The sequence below is a fragment of the Lonchura striata genome, chromosome 3 (assembly GCF_046129695.1).
Source record: "Lonchura striata isolate bLonStr1 chromosome 3, bLonStr1.mat, whole genome shotgun sequence".
NCBI lineage: Eukaryota > Metazoa > Chordata > Aves > Passeriformes > Estrildidae > Lonchura > Lonchura striata.
The window spans coordinates 69,697,324-69,710,123 of record NC_134605.1 but is presented as its reverse complement, the minus strand read 5'-3'; the positions used below and the strand labels follow the sequence as shown (position 1 = coordinate 69,710,123).

Sequence of the window (12,800 nt, the reverse complement as noted above, 5' to 3'; positions counted from 1 at the left end):
TGTTGGTGTTTTATATAGATGTATTTTTTAGAACCTCATGATTTGTCATGTGATTCAGCAGCAATAATTAAGCAGAAACTTGCTGTCCCTGTAGATGCTAAGATTACAGGATGACATACTCTCACAGATGACAGCACAAACTGATATTTTTAGAACAGCCCGCATCAACTGGTCTCCCCAGTGCTTTCCTCCTTGGATCAGCAGTGAACAGGTTTTGTTACAGAATGAGTCTTTGCAAATCTTATGTCTCATGTGAATGAGCCTTAATGATTGTTTAGAGCTGCAGATCAGTGTTGGTCCCTCGATATGTGGTTTGCCTGATAACTGGGCTGGTTACAGGTGGCTTTTCTTTGTTCATTCCTTCCTTTGAGCCAGACTTTTAAATAGCCTCCAGGAAAGCATATTTTCTTGAAGAAGTGCGTAATAAGAGCTCCTTTTTAGAAACATAGCGTCATGCAGCTGAGGAAAGGTCAGGATCTTTTTTTCATATCAATTGGGCACTCAGCCCAGGTGATGAACTGACAGCTGGAGAGGTTTAAGTCTTTTGTTGATGCCAGCCAAAAAGCCCAGGTACAGTGTGGGCGGTGGGAGTGCATGTTTGAGTAGTACTGTGTGCCAATACACAGTACGAAAGCCAACCTTTCTGTCCTGGCCTGGGGAAGGGGGATGAAGGAAGGAGCCACCCTGGCCTCCTGGCACCAATGGTGAAGGATCTCCAGCAGGATGCTCCCATCAGCACTGTCCCCTGAACGGTGTGTGGTGATGCTCTCCCCGTTAAATCAGGTACCTGTGGTGGCTGGTGGGAGTGCCCCGCTCTGGTCCCGTCTGCCAGGGCTGTTTAACCAGCTTTTCCACTCAGATTGCTGCACAGGGTGGCAGTTAGGGAGTCTGGCAGAGGGGACATCTGCTGAGCAGGAATCGGACGGGGACGCAGCTCGGCTGGTGGAAGCTGCTGTGCAGCCACGGCTGTCTGCCATGACTCCAGGAAAAAGGCCGTGTTTCCCAGATGATGCTGTGGAGAATGCCTTGTGCTTATGCACTTCTACAGTGGAGCTGAATGTCTTAGCCATTGTTTTTCCCTTGCACTGCCTAGTCTCCTGGCTTTTATCTACATACAAATGTAGATAAAATCTAGGTTTGAGGTAGGATCTTTCCTCTCTTGCCTTTTCTGCTACTTGTAAGTTATAATAGAAGATGTCCTGTCTTTTATCAACATGGTATTTGCCTCATTTTCAATTTACCACAGAGGAAAACAAGAAAATTCCATAGCAGGGAAGATGTTTTTAGAAGAGGGTTGGTACCTAGCAAAGAAAAAGAACCTGTCTGTGAGCACATTCAGAATAACGGGTACATAGCATGTTTCCATAGCACTATAAACCCATAATTCAGGATGTCTCTAGCCATGCAGGCACCTCTCACTCTAAAATGTGACTCTTTTTCTTCCAATTCAAAAATGCAAGCAAAATCCTTCTCTGGTCGTGCACAGGTGTAGTAGGTACACACCTTTTTGTGATCCACTGTAGACATCTCCTTCCCAGTGCTCCCAAGTGCCTAAAGAAAGCACAGTTATTCCAACTGATGGGATTTACCCCTAAAAAAAGATGTATTTTGTAAGTATTTTTGGCCTTCTTCATCTAGTCCATCCTGCTTTTAGAGGGCTGTGTTGAACACCTGGGCTAATGTCTCTCAGTCATTGGCAGTGTCACCCATAACTGGCAGGATTTCCATCCCCCTCCTTGGGCTCCTGAGCAAAATAGAGGGGATAAAATTGACCAAAAGTTGTCAAATAAGAAACCTGATAACTTTATGGAAAGAAGTTGTCCTGGATCTAAGCTCTCCTGTCTTAGCCAGGGCAGAGGATTAAACCTAGCCTGATGTGATGGTTCTCAACAGCAATTGTCTATCAACAGTGCTTGGGCTCAGAGTTTCCTTTTCAACTATAAAATGGGTAGATGGGACTTCACCCTTTGTGGTAAAGTCCTACAATGGGACTTTTACTCTTTGTGGGTAAAATTAACTGCCCAGAGGAGCAGTGGATTCTCCTGTGCTGGAAATACTCCATATATGACAGGATTCTGAACAGTCTTACCTAAGGCCCTGCCTTGAACAGAAAGTTGGACCAGACGATGCTGGTCCCTTCCAGCCTGGACTTTTATATGGTGCTGTAGAGCAGTGGGATATCAGAATAACTTGCTTATAAATAGTTGTGGCACCTCACTACAGTTCTGGCCTTCTTTCCCAGGGCAGGATATGAAAATGATCTGCTGTCTTAAGTTACATTTACTTCCAAAATACTTGGTCATCCTATGGTTTTGCAGTGTTCCTTGGAAGAAGAACAGCAACAGAAGGACAAGAGACGCTTTCGTGCCTTACGTGCTTATGCAGCTACAAGCACTGCAACATTTTATCTCACATAAGTCCTAGTTCAGTGCTGGCATTCTTCTTTCCATCCTTCAACCCTTAGTCTCTGCTCCCACTTCTGAGCTGGGAAAAATCTATTTTTATGAGCAGAATTTAAAGAGAAAAAGCAAAGTTGCAACATGCCTGAAAGTTCAGGAAATAAAGCCACATTAAGTTGCCACCTCTTTTTTTTGTCCTTGGGCTTTGTCCTCATACCTCACAGTTGTCCCTCAGCATGGGGCCATCCTGTGGCATCCTCATGCAGTGTCTGCGAAGCCTGTAGGCTGTCACTGTGGCATACATGCTGTGGCATTGGGATTTCCAATTTTTATTGTGCTTGAAATATAAGCTTCGTGCTGTAATTTTGTCGTTACAGAAAGACTGGCCACAGAAGTTACCTTTCTTACTTGTTTTTAAGCAAATTCTGTGTATTTTTCAGTCTTCAGCTGTGAAACCTCAGGCAGAATATTAACTTGTAACCACACATAATCAAGTCTTGTTTTTTGAGCCTACCCCCACTTTGGAGTAGAAGCTCAGTTGCTGGAAGCAATGACAAATCGAAAGGCAGAGGCACCAGAACAAATGCACATCTGTCACTAAAGGACACAAGTTTCCTTGAAAATGTTTGTGCCCCAAGTGTCTAGACAGTAAAAGTAGTAACTGGGAATTCCTGTCCTTGGAGAGTTGTTGCAAAGTGGTACCCAGGGAGGACGCTTGTTTTACAGACCTCTGAAAGGTGATATTTTCCAATATGAGATCCACCCAGCAAGCCTCCCCGCCAAATCAGGAGATCCATGTTAGGCTGCCATACAGAGGAGCTGTGTGTTGGCAGTGCAGACTCTTGTACCATAATTATAAACAGAAAACTTTAGAGCTGTGTTGGTTCACTGATAAACCAGGGCATGTTATCTATGCCCTGCTCTGGGGAGCATCACTGTGTCACCTTTCTATTCTGAAGAAATGTCCAGTGTCATAATTGGCACCACTGGGAATCAAAGGGAGAAAGTAACAGGTGGCAAATGATTCTTCAGAGCTGCTCTGATGGTGCACAAGCTGGCATGGGGCTTGGGAGTCCAGTTAAGTGGTGGAATGATGTGAGACAGAGGTGAAGAAATGTTGTTGCTGGTGGGAAATTAGAACCAGTCAGCTTGGCCACAGAGTAGAATGAGAGTAACATTTGGAACTGGTCAGTAGCAAGGTAGAGCATGGGAGGGCAGAGAATAGGACAGAAGAAAGGGGCATCTCATTTCCTGCATGACTGTTTGCAAAGCTTTTTAGCAGGGCCTGTTGCAATAGGACAAGGGAAATGGTTTTAAACCAGAAGAGGGTAGGTTTAGATAAAATAAAAGGAAAACGTTTTTTACAATGAGGGTGGTAAAACAACACAACGGGTTGCCTGGTGAGGTGGTGGATGACCCATCCCTGAAACTGCTCCAGGCCAGGTTGGATGGGGCTCTGAACAACGTGATCTAGTTGAAGATGTTCTTGCTCACTTCAGGGGGATTGGACTAGACAATCTATAAGGTTCCTGCCAGCCCAGACCATTCTGTGATTCTGTGATAAATGAAGATATAACTGGACCACTTGTTTCCCTGCCTTGATACAGTTTTCATCACTGTGGGGTATCTGGCTGCTAAGTCAGGGTAAATAGGCTTTTTGTGGTGAGACAGAAAGCAAGACTGTGTGAGTTTGTTACAAACTTTAACAGGGTAATTTGAAGGCAGGCAGGTTAAGACTTTGATATAGCTGTTTTCATTTTTAATCCATTTACAAAGTTCATGTAAGCAGAGCTGTGAAAATGGAACATAGTTTTGTCATGCTATGTGATGCACACCTCAGCTGTGCATCTGTCTCCAAAATGTTGGCACTGTCTGAAGTACAGGTCCCACAAGAAAAAATATTTGGCAGTGCCACTGTCCACAAAAGATGCTCAACTTATCCCATCTCCAATTTTTTTCTCATCACTTGGTTTCACAGTATAATACTTCACAGAGATTTTGATTTAAACATTAAGCAATATTCCGGTTCTTTATTGGGAATTTCTGTACTCTTTTACTTTTAATAAATAGTTTTATTCAAAGTCAGCAAGACGTCTCACATGTTCCACAGTTAAGCTCATGCTCAACATTAACTGGCAGCTGTCTGAGAAGGAGCTGACTTGCTGAGCTGTGGGACACGAGCCTTGCCTTCAGAGAATGTTGTCCTTTGGGGAGGACCTCATTTCCAGCCCCCTCTGGTGCTCAGGCTTTAAGAAGTAGAGAAATGGGCTTGCACTTGTTTGAGCTGCTTACAAGCCACTAGCCAGGTTTAACTGGGGGCTGCCAGGCCCGTCTGGGTATCTTCTGCTGACCTTGTTACGGCCATCGGGGCACACCAAATGGAGTCATTGGCAGATAGTCACATTAACGAACGGCCAGCGTTAATTTGCCCTTTGAAAATGAAGAAATCAATATGTTGATCCAGTCAGAAATCCCTTTATTCACAAAACAGTCTACCCCAAACCCCTCCACATAATTAAGGTTAAAGCCAAATTTTGTTTGGGTGAAAGGCACAATCTGTCTGCTCCCTAAGCTGTGCTGAATGAAGTTCTCCCTTAATGGCACAGAGAGCAGCTGTCATGCTGTTGCTCTAATAACCTTGAGGCAAAATGATTAAATTTCCATCAATCATTTAGCATTATCAGAATAGGTCATTTGAATAAATTGTTATCATAGGATAGGTGCCTGGCACCTTAGACAGGAGACGTCTCCTTACAGGAGATGCTCATCCTGGTTAAAGTTCCACTAAATCCACCATTTTTCGTGAGGGTGCCTGCTAGCAGGGTCTTTTGAAAGTAAAGACATTCCTGTAAATCAACTCAATGGCTTTTTGGTTTCAAGTGTCACCTTGTTCTTGCACTGTTTTCAGAAGGTATTTCAAAGCTGGAGGCTACATGCCCAGCAACACAGATGTCTACCAAGGGAAGTTTCTAAAAGAGTGAGAGGATTTCATGGGAATGTTTAAATGTACATACTTTCTAAAACCCTATGTGGTGCCTGCCTGTATCTCTAAGCCACTGAGTACCTTTAAAACTCTGTCCCCTTGACTCCCTTGGTTGGAATGTTCATCTGCTTTCAGTGCTATACCTACTTATCATGTTTCTTCATACTCATCACCATGCTGTATCCAAGGTTTCTTCCCCATGCTTCTGTTTCCTCAGAGAAGTTTCTTGGCTAGAGAATAAGATAGATAAACCAGTTTTTAAAGCCAGGTGGACCCTGTGTGTTGCTGGTGTGTTGTGTGAGCAGGAAAATGGAAAACCCCAAAGTCCACACTGAAATTCATGACTCCTTACTGTTTGTCTTAAGCATCCTCTTCATCTGTCCTTCAAGGGTCGTGGTGGATGACAAACACTTACAGAAGATTTATTCAGCTTTTTGCAAATGCTGAGAAAAGGTGATCATGAAAAATGGAGAAAAGCTGGAAGATCCTTCATTGCTTCTACCTGTAAATACGCTTAACAAATGGACAGTGCACTGGGTTTCTGTAAATCAGACTTGCCCATCATTTTTCATTGCAGAGAGGGTTTTTTCTGTCCTGTTTGGTAGCAGCTTGTGAGAACCCCGGGCTTGGTCTAGGGTCTCGTGTGGTGGTAAAGTCTCTCCTCCAACCCATGCTTCCAAAGAAAAACTCCGCAGTCTCTTGCTGTTCGGTCTCAAGGCAGTTTATTGTTAATTATCTAAAAGATTGTCTTCTCGGGCTGCGGCTGCTTGGTCAGCGGCCCGGGTAGAGGCACACACACACTGACATCCTCCCTGTTTGCTGCTGTCTTCTTCTCTCTCCCCGCCCAGGGCTGCTGCTATCTTTTATATGATATATTACGTATTACATGTTTATAGTTTTCCCCCCAATACCTACTACCTATATTACAAGGTGCTTTTCTACTCTAAACCAATCCATAAGTGCCAGCATCACCAAGAACATGGAGGCAAGGAAGAAGAACAGGATCAGCCCACTTTCCTCCATCTTAGAACTTCTGACCTCCATGTACAAAGTAAAACCCCCTGTACAGGTGCTAAAACCCCCCTGTACAATACTAAAAAAATTTCCCCTCTGGTTTGTAACTACTTTTACTATACTATCTAACCCTTTGTGACTGTTTGTTCCACCTCCAAAGTTGGTAACTCATTCCATGGCTCAAACTCAAAATAACAGCTGTTTCCAGCTGCCTGGCAGGGTCTAAAATGCTCCTGACCAAGGCCTGGAATCTCTAAAAATGTCTGAGAGACATTTTGAGTTCCAACAGCACATGAACCTTGGCAAGGGAAAAGTATTTTCAGGCAGGGTCATCTTATTCCTTGCTATATGTTTCAAGCTCCTGGGTGCAAACATATCTGAATTGCTCCTCAGTGTAAGCTGTTGTTCTGTTTGGATGTTTGCTTGGTTGCCTTTTTTGTTGTGAGGTTTTTTGTTTTGTTTTTTTTTCCCTACATGCAGTAATCTCACTGTCTTTTCTTCTTTTTCTTTTTCTTCTCCAGGCCCTCAAACTGACACGAGATGTAGAGAGAGAACCCTTTGCCAAATCTGCTGTCAGCAAGTGGACAGTGATACTGTTTACAGCTTACAACCTTTGTGAACCCTGCATTATTTTCCTAATGAAGCGGACTGTTAATAGGCCCCTTACTGGAGTGAAGAACCTATTTTCCCACCCCACTCTTTTCTTTTTTTTTTTTTTCTCTTTTTTTTGTTGAAAATTGAACTCATTCTGAAGTATGCAAAATCTTCCTTTTCTGGGATGGCCAAGCACCTGCTGTGGAGACAATGTTCAGCACCATCCTGTTAAGAACATACTGTGTAGCCTTTACACTAGTTACTTGTCAATGAGTATGTGGTGTTTCAATATATTAATGGTTTATGGGTTGTTTTAAGTTGGCTTTAGAGATTTTCCCTATCTGCCCACCTTCCCCCCTACAGCCTCCAGTTTGATTTCCATAGATTTTTAACCATTTTTGCTTTCTCTCCCTGGGGAATCTGAGGCACTGTGCACGTGCATGGAAATGACTGTAACCCAACACTGCTCAGGTGTCGGGGTTTTCTGAAGGTACAGCGTTTGTTATTCCTATCAGCCGGCTGGATTCCAGAGAGAGGATGTGCGTGGCCTGTTTGTTGGGTTGGTTGCTTTGTTTCTTTCTTATTCTTTCCTTAAGTTTAATGGTACACCCCTGTTTGCCATAAGGGTCAGCCCAGAGTTGGTTGCAAAACAAGGGAAGCTAGTGAGTTTTCTGGCTCACAAGGACGGACTGCCAGCGGGTGCCATTGCCCTCGAGCGCAGCGAGGCAGGAGCCCCTTTCCTGCCGGCTGGAGCAGGCTTCCCTCCTGCCTTACCTTAGCAAAGCTGCCCTTGCTGCCACAGAGAGCTGGTCAGGAGTTCTGGGCTGAGCTGCCACGCAAGGTGGATGCAGTCACCTGTAGAGATGTGTTCGGAAACACAGATTAAAGGAAACCGAGCGGCCGGGCATCGGCAGGTGACTTGCAGTGACAGTGCCAGGAGCTGAGGCACAGATCACTGCAGCGTGTGTTATGGCATTAGAGATCCTGTTTATTTTTGTTGTTGTTGTTGTTTTGGACATATCCTTGATTATTTTTTCCTTCTCTTTATGTATAATCCATTGTGGCAGAAGAAGCAGGAGTAGGAATGGCAAGGTGACAGTATCATACAAATGGCTTTTCATACGAGCGCAGATTGTAGCAGGATAAATGACACTGAAAGACAAGGCAGTTTTATATATTTTGCTTCTAAGATTTTTCTTTTGTAAAATGAATAATAATTAATAATAATAATGAATAAAAGGTATGGTGCTGTATAGATCCTCTCTATAATCTGGAAAGTTTGATTACTTTTTATTAGTATCGGGGGGGAGGGATAAAAAAAAGAGGGGAAGACACCAGTGGTACATAGGAATTTGGTATGAAGAGGTTCTGAATAGGACAGTGTATACATAATTCTCCAAAGCGATATATGAGGGTTTTTTTTCCTTTGCATAAAAGCATTATGCATATAAATATATAAATATATTTTATTATGTACAGAAATGGATCATTATGCATGGATGTTAGGAAAACAAAACTAGCATTTTAACCCAAGGTCTCAGTGCATGAGCTCCCACCGACCCATATCCCATGCAATGTGGAGTGACTCTCTCTTGCCACTGCCACCACACATGCACAGTCATGCACCAACACTCACAAGCATTCGTGGGCCCTTCCACACTCCTTACTTTCCAGGTCCCTGAGGTGATTTTGGTGAAACAACGACTCCTAGTGTGATGGAAGTTTTGGTTTTGTACCGTAGCCCCCATGCTGTTCTCTCATAAAGATGCACCTCTTGGTTTCTCCCTGCAGTTACGACTGTGTAGGCTCTGTGCAGTTGTGGTTAGCATAAACCTGTAGCATATCAACTCTTTCAAGCAGCCAAGGGTTTATCATTTGCCTTTTAAAAAAACTTTTCTTTTTACACTGAGGGGTTCTATTTGCTAGCAAGTGGCCTAGTTTATTGCATTCATTGGGGCTGGCTGGTGCACATTGCCCATGTCTATCAGCAGCCTGCTTCCCAGGATGCATGTGTGGCACAGCTGGGCACCCTGCTGACCTGAGTCCAGTTGTAGGCACCTTTTACTGAAATTGGTCAGGAGTTCATCACTGGCCTACCCTGAGTGTGTGCCATGAGCTCTTAGCTTCCTGGCACACCCCAAAATTTGAGTGTATGCTGAAGGACTTCCCTCTGGTGTTTCTTTTGCTGAGGCTTCTCTGGTTTTGGCTGCCAGCAGAGCTCACTTGGTGGCTTCCCGGGCTGAGGTGCAGCTTTTGATCCCTATACAGATGAGCCTCCAGTGAGACCTGTGGTGCTGCCCAAAGACCCACTGTCACTGACAGATCTGTAAAGCCTGACTTGATGGTATGGCCAAAGTGACCTAACCCCATAATTCTTTTTTTCTTGGTACAGATTCAGATCTTGTCAAAGGCAAGGGAAGGCCTGTTGAAAGCTTAAATGAAATGGCTGCAAATTCTGCTCTGTTCCAGCAACTTAGTCTGCTTGGGTTCAGAGGAGCTGCTTTCCACTGGCAGAAATGAGAAACAAAACTATGGCCTGCTCTGTTTGGAAAATTGAGAAAAAACATTTGATTTAGAGACAGCCCATCAATGGCAGAGAAGTTTATTTTTTTTTTTTAAGAAATAATAAAAGCATTAGTGGCTGAAAGGCTTAACCAGCCTCCCAGCAATGTCAAGGGGAGCATTTCCATTGGTGTGGCTGGGACAGCTTGGGCCCCTGCTTTGAAGAGCATCCCAGCACTCACTGAAGAGGAATGGACTTGGCCAGCCTCTTCAATTTGGTTTGGTTTCTATTGCTCAGTTTTGGGGCCAAAATTTTCAAGCAGAAGTGCCTGGTGTCAGGCACCAAACATCAGGGACTCCAGCGTGGTCACAGGGGATGAGCTGCTCAGCTCTCATGGCTTCTTGAAGGAAGGGGAGGGGACAGGTCCCCCCAGGCCCAGGGCAAGGTCATCACCCTCTTCACCTGCTGAGGTGCCCAGCAAAGGCCCTTTACTCCAGAGGTGCTAAATAAATCTCCCTGAATTCAAAGGTCCAGTTATTTAGGTGTCAAAATTAAGCCTTGAATAGCTAGTTTGGGGAACCTACTTTTTGAAAATTTGGCCTTTGAGTCTTTAAACATGTTTATGCCTAGAAGTTGTCCTTGTGAAACGATGTAAAACAGATGAAGGTCAAGGTCACAATTACATGGTTGTTTTTTGAACACTTGGTCTAAACAAAAGTTCTAAAAAGGTGTTATTTATGCAGTTTCTAGTCACAGGCTGGGGCTTGATTTAATGATTTTGTAAAAGAAATTTTCTCTTAATAATCAGATAGTTAAACACTGCTTAACTCCAGAAATTTTTGTGCCATTGCCTAAAAAAGTTACCTTTTAGGTCATGTATTTCTCCAAAATTATATCATTGCTTGGCAATTGGTGTCCTGTAAGTGTTTCAAGTACACAATATACCTTTGGAATTGCCAACAGATGCGAAGGGGGACCAGATACATTTCGTAACTATGGGTTGGAAAAAATGGATTGTACATTTGGCTTCACATGTTTAACTTTTTTTTACAAAAGTTGCATGATTGGAAAAAATATGTATACAGTATCTGTAAAACTGTTTTATCTGTTTCTGTTTCAAGCCATGTAAATTGGAAGAATATTAAATCCACAGCCTTATCGCGCATGGCCGTCTTTACATACTGAAGAGCTGAACAGTTTATATTTTTCATTTGGGCTATCTTGTACTTTCATTTGAAAGCAGACACTCTCACGTTGCAGTCTTACTGAGGATTTTATATTTAAAAAAAACCAAAAAACAACAAAAAAAAAAGAAAACCAAGAAAAAAGATGCTGCCCTGGAGGAATATATTACCTTACTACTCAGAGGTTGAAAGGAAGTTTGTTTTGGAGCAAAACCTGCCCCTTTCCAAATGAAGTAGAGACGCAGTGCTTACTCCACTTGGTGTTAGTAGATATTGCCTTGTGTATTCCATTTTAAATTGTAATCTAGTTTGTAAAAGAGATGGTGACGCATGTAAATAAAGCATAATGGATCTCTACATTGCACATTTGTCTTTGCTCTGTTTTATTGTGCCACAGACAGACGTGTTTACACAGGACCTGGAGAGGGGGTGACTTTTCAAGCAGTAAGTGAAAATGGCTGGTGGGGTGCTTGGGGCTGGGCAGGGGTCCCAAGCCTGCATCCTCTAATATCTGTCAATGCATATTGACATGGGCCTCGGCCCTTCAATCCTTCAGCCAAGCCAGTGTAGTTTTGGAGGTCAGATAACCCCCAGGGGATTATTTACTGCTGCTAAAAAATCACAAAGTTCACTTGACTCTGGGGACAGAGCGGGGTTGTCCCCAGGGGTGGCAGTTGCACGCTGCAGCTGCAGACCAGCTCGCCTGACCTGGGAGAGAACCAGTCCGGCTGCAGACCTGTCCTGAGAAGGGTTACACCCCCCACCATGGGCTTGGCTGGGTTTCAGACTGTCTTTGAAAAATGCCTGGAGTGCTTGAAACCACCCGTTTGGGATTTGGGATAATAAAACCAGCAGCCTGACTCAGCAGAAAGTTATACTGAGGGCTCTGGCAGAGGCACTGAAGAGCGTGCTCAGAAATGAGAGACATGTCAACAAAATTTCTTCTTCCATCCTGATGGGAAGCCAGAGATGTATAATGGTCTTTTTGAGTTGTTTTTCAGGAGGAAATTATATTTTCAAGAAAAAGGGGGAGGGGGTTTTCATCTTTTAAGGGGGACAAAACGTGATATTGTCCATGCAGAGCCCACAGGAACATTGCCCTGAAGTACTGCACCAGTAAAGAACAGCTTGGGGATATCCCTTGGTAAACATAGCAAGAGCTGTTCAGGTTTTGTTGTAACTAGAGATAGCCTAAAACATGACAAGATCCAGACAGAGAATAAATAGCTTTTGACCAGGAGAAAGTGTGCATTAAACTGGCCAGAGTGAGAGTGCACTTGTCCTGCAGCAACTACAGCTTCCCCTCACAAACAGAGCTGTTTTGCTTGGTTTTTTTCAGAAGGCTTTCCAACAAGGATCTGTCTTCTCCAACAAGGGAAGGACCTGTGCCCGCTGCCTTGGCATCACCCCACTGATGTTTGGGACAAACTATTGTGATTGTTTGGCCTAGTGAGGTGCCAAGTCAAAGGGACTCAGCTTTAACCTGAATTTAGGCAGGGATGGTCACAGCAATGAAGATGAGCTGATCAACTCCTGAGCAAATTTTGTGCCAAACCTACTTGGGTCTATTGTGCAATGCCTTAGCCGAGACCTTCAGTTTGCATGGCCTTGGAATAGATCATTCTTATCTTTCACAGTACTTTCAAAATAAGTCCAAACATTTTAAAACTTCTCCAATTGTCCCAGAAGGCAAAAGACTTTTCAAGTTGCTGCCAAGGCTGGTGAGGCAACAGAGAGCTATTTTAGGAGCTCCCCACCACATATGCTGAGTTGTGAGTTCAGCCAGACCAGGGAAAACAGTATTTTACAGCTTGTGTTTGGTTACTGCTGCCAAGGAAGTTAGGGGTGCTTTCAAGAAGGCTGAGATAAGTAAATCTGGGAGGCTACCTCTTTTACTGGTTGGAGCCATCATGACTGGAATCTCCCGTTCAAAAGGAAGTATTCCTGGATGAAGTGGAGCCCAAGCCAGATGGAGTAGATACTGCTCTTGCTGGTATACACATTCACCCCATCGCCAGTGGGTTCTGTGCTGTCTCATGGTATCTCTGTTTGCCCAACCCAGCCCACAGAGCTTTTTCCCCACTGGGTCTGCATGTGGAATTTTTAAAAATGAAAACGTGTTT

At 43.9% G+C, this 12,800-nt stretch overlaps 1 protein-coding gene across 1 annotated transcript in view; it reads left to right on the top strand.

Annotated features, from left to right (window-relative positions):
- FOXO3 (forkhead box O3) overlaps positions 1-11,041 on the top strand; it is an 88,002-nt gene extending 76,961 nt beyond the window's left edge. Inside the window, exon 3 of the mRNA XM_021553805.2 lies at positions 6,918-11,041. The gene's annotated coding sequence lies outside the window, so the exon portion shown is untranslated. The remainder of the gene's footprint in view (positions 1-6,917) is intronic.
- The last annotated feature ends 1,759 nt before the right edge of the window (positions 11,042-12,800 follow it).